Source organism: Triticum dicoccoides, chromosome 7A (genome assembly GCF_002162155.2).
Source record: "Triticum dicoccoides isolate Atlit2015 ecotype Zavitan chromosome 7A, WEW_v2.0, whole genome shotgun sequence".
Classification (NCBI taxonomy): domain Eukaryota; kingdom Viridiplantae; phylum Streptophyta; class Magnoliopsida; order Poales; family Poaceae; genus Triticum; species Triticum dicoccoides.
Window position 1 is genome coordinate 743610200 of NC_041392.1, and position 4504 is coordinate 743614703.

Consider the following 4504-nt stretch of genomic DNA (forward strand, 5'->3'; position numbering starts at 1 on the left):
GAAAAGAGCCATTTTTTTGTTGTTCGGAATCATTGCTCTTTTTAGGCCTGGTTCAGAACATGCTCTGAGCGTTTGGACTTCCTTGATTCTTCAAGATCCTCCCAGTCTCTAATACCCACACCTAACACTTCATCTCTTTTACTCCAATCACATTGTTTTTAACAGAGATCATATGGGTTCAGGAGAGAGATTTGATTTAAGATCTTTTGAGGAGTTCATCCAAGTGACTTCATTTTGCTTGTTAGTACTGTAGGGTGCGCGCCTCCTTGGTGGTTAGGAGTCACTAAAGAGTCTTTGTTTCACGTGTGAAGGGGTCAAGAGTTTGTAAGGGCAATGATATCGTCTACTCCATGCAGATCCACCTCGAGTGAGTTTTTACCTTTGGTGGTCGATAAGCCATGGGGTAATAGGTTGACTTCGCTTGGTGGGCCCTTGATGGGCGACACATTCAGGATCAAGAGTGTCGTAGAACCATTTGGTTCAAAGCTTCCATCAGCGTGATGTGGGATAGTGCCTCCACGGAACGGTGTGGCGGTCGTGGGCACATGGGTGGCTCCGATGGCTGCGGATCTGGCGTCCTGTCCAGATCCGTCTTGGTACGGCCTTGGCCGGCCAGTGGCGCGAGGAGGACCGGTGAGGGGCGGCTGGAGGCTCCCTGTCGGCATGTCAACGGTGGCCCTCGTCTCCACGGCGAGGCTCCATTCGGCTCCAGCCAACTGCAAGGTTGGGGGGACGCGACTTCCAGTGAAAATCGTGTCGACTTCGGTCATGGCGGACAATGGTGGCGTGTATGACGTCGTTCCCTTCTCAAGGCATCGTTGTTGCAGGTCGTGACACCCCACTCGTGATGCTCCGGGGGAAACCCTAGATCTGGATCTATAGGATCGGACGATGATGGCATGATGCCTTTGATGCCGTTGTCCCTCCTGAGGGCATCGTTTTGGAGCAAGTGCTAGTTGGACGGGACAAGCGGAAGAGCGGTGTCTCATCCACCACAAGGCCGATGGCAGATCCCGGTGGCATGGTGCTGCGGAGGTTCGGCGACGGGCGCGTGTGGACAGATTCGTGCAGGATGGTGGAGTTGTTTGGCGTCGTGGTGGCGTCGACGGCAGGCCAGGCAAGGTCGATGGGTCAGTTGCTGCTCTGGAGATGGACCAGTGGAAGATAGCAGCGGCAGCCTCTGAGAGTGTGTCGGTTCGGTATGGGACCCAATCCCGGTGTGTGGATTGGCTGGGGCATCCGGCTTTAGATGTTAGGGTTTGATGCGATGTCCGTTTGGTATTAGGCCCGGATATTCGCCACACTTTCATCAATGGGATAGGAGTAGCAATAGGTGTTGCCTAGATGGTGGCTTCAGACTCACTGATGTATTACTTTGTATGATCTCTGTGAATAATTAATAAGATAGCCGCATGCATCGTCTAGATGCAGAGGCCAGGGGTTTATCCTCCTTTGCCAAAAAAATCCGAACCACGGAAAAAAACATCGTCGTGCCCTTTTGTTCGCTACCACCTCCGTCCTGGTTTATTGGGCTTCTTTGTACTTTGTGTCAAATTTTGACCAAAGATTTAACTAACGAAATGTTAATGACATGCATAAATATTTTGTTAGTTCAATCTATGGTCAAAATTTGGCACAAAATACAATAAAGACTAGTAAATCAGGACGGAGGTAGTATATCTTAACTCAAGCTTTTACTTACCTCGCGAGTTCTTTTCTCCGCTACCTAGTACTCTTTGTAGCTTGCTTGTCAAGTTCCTAAGCACTAGAAGGTTGTTTTGAAATTCACCAACCCCTTAATATCGTCTAGTTTTTGGTTTATTTTTATCAAGAGTATGCCAATGACATACAATATTTTTATAGAAGGAAAATTTTGAAAACTCGTCTATTTTTTTTCCATGGTTCAACTGGTCTAGTTTTTTTAGAAGAAACTGGTCTAGTTTTTGGTAGGACTATATATTTCACCCCAAATCAGCCCAGGGGAGGGCGAGGCCCATGGGTTCCAGCACATAGGGGCTGTTTGGTTTGTGCCCCAACTTGCCCAACCAAAATTTTGGCATGACCAAAAAATTGGCAAGTTGTTATTGTTTGGATTGTAGCCATTGTACCTCTCAAAAATTTATCAAGTTCTCCATTTGGTTTGGCAATTTGGATTGATTGATGCTTGGTTTGATTTTAATTTAGTAGTAATGTTGAGGCAATAAAAAATAAAAATAAAACATTATATTTTTAATATGAAAATATAACTAACTATAACATGCGAAAAAATGAAATTAGCAATTATCAAGAAAAGACCAAAATTCGCATGTAAGAGTAAATACATACGGGCGTCCCGTATATACACAAAAAAACATGTAGTATAACTTTTGAACTAGACGAAGCTCACGGCTGCCTTTACGGAAACTGAAACCATTAGTTTTGCTTAGAAGACAACCGATAGCAGTAAAAGATCGACGGGAGTAACCGATTCAAACAATCACTTCCTAATTTCACGTCAAAAGAAAATACGCGTACGTATTGTTCATTTCCGCATCTGATTAATCCGTTGACTATTCGCTTAACAAACAAAGCACGGGATCCACGTACTAAGCGGGTGAGAGGTGCGCTCGCCGATTTTTTGGCGACCGATTTCGGCGCCCTCCGCGCGCCCATGCGTTGGCAAAAATAACATGGAGTCGTTCCGGGCAGCGTGGGCGAGCCAATGTTTCCAATTCTCACGGGCGAGCCAACTTTTTGGTAGGGTCGGCGTTGGTGGCAATCCAAACAGCCCCATATTTCCTTGCGACAACCTATGAGGTCCACACCGCGATATATAGGTCACCGGCAACTTTCCTTCCTTTATAATCCACCAATCCCTTGGCCACTCCGCCGCCACCGCCGCCGCCCATCACAATCAACCGCCGTTTTGCTTGCCGCTGCGCCATCTTCGACTAGATAGAGCAAAAGCAGGCGACGTGCGAGGCGAGCAGAGAGGATGTCTTCTTTACTGTACTACCATTATCTTGCGAGGAGAGGAGCAGGGATTCCAAAGCGGCGGCGCGAGCGAAGGCGTCGGCGGCATCACCTTTACCTCGTCTTCGACGACTGGGCGCACGGCTACAGCGTCCGCAAGGTGAGCCCCTCGCGCTACCGACCCGGCGTGCGGCGCAGGCGCCTGCTGCCTCGGCCTTTCGTCCGGCTGGAGGAGCAGCCCGGGTCTCCGGAGTGCTTCGCGTCAGCCTTCGGCACCATGATCTTGTCCATGTATCCCTTGCAGACTCAGCTCGATCCTGATGACTACATGGGCTATCCCGCTACCAGGACCTTCATCCCCGCGCTGGACGTCCGCTCGCGGGGCATCACCTTTGGCCCCGGGCCGGCGAACCCGATCCGTCCCATATATCTCGCCGTCGGCGAGGATAAGCTGTTCACTCTGGGCGTAGTCACCTTCCAGATGCTCTCCGTGGATCTATCCGGTGGCAGCGACGGCAGCATGGACATAGATTGGTGGCCGCGAGTGCTTCTGAAGCCGCCATTCGATCTTTGCAAAGCCACGTCCACCTCCTACGCCGTGCACCCCGACGGACGGTCCTTCCTCGTGAGCACCAAGAAGGAAGGCATTGCGGCGACCTTCGCCTATGACGTGGAGGAGCTCTCTTGGAAACAGCTCGGCAATTGGGCGCTGCCCTTTGCCGGCCGTGGCCACTTTGACCCTCTCCTCAACGCCATTGTCGGGCTCTCGAAAGACCCCGACACCCTCGGCCAACTCTACTCCTCCTACCTCCCCAGCTCCAATGACACCCCTCCCGTGTCGAAGCTTGGCAAGGAGAAGCTGTTCAGCGAGGACCCGGCCGAGAGGCATGTAGGCGCCACCCTCGTCTACGTGGGGCGCCGGAGCAAGTTCTGCCTCATAGAGTGCGTCTGCATCGATCAGGAGCTCAAGGAGGAGGGAGATGTGGGCTGCTTTCTTTATCGTTTGACCACTTTCTCTCTCAGCCATGACATGAATGGAGACCTCACGACTGGCAAGAGCCGCCAAGTGGAATACTACAAAGTGCCTGGAGAAACCACCAAGTTGTTCCTCGGTGATCAAGTGGCATTTTGGATTTAAAATGCTGGAATTTGCACACTCAACGAATGTATCTCCTTCTATGTTTTCATGTGTATGAGTTCGTGGCATGTCAAGACTTTTTTTTCATTCATTATTGAATTAAGTTGCAAACACTCCAGTATTGGGGGTGCTGCTTCAAGCCTTCAATAGATTTTTACATCTTATATCTGATCCACCACTACATGTGTTTCCTTCCTCCTCTCGACATTTTCCGTTTAAGAATGCATACACAGTGGCATTTCTAACTTCATTTAGGTTGTGTTTTGTATAGCGCCTGGTAGTATTTATGGAGTGGGGTGAACCATGTGAGATTTAGAAAAAAAAACATTGAAATGAATTGTGGATCCTATTCTTATTTTATCGCGAGGGATAAAAATGCATCAAGAGAAGCAAGAAACCAGGCAAACACGAGGC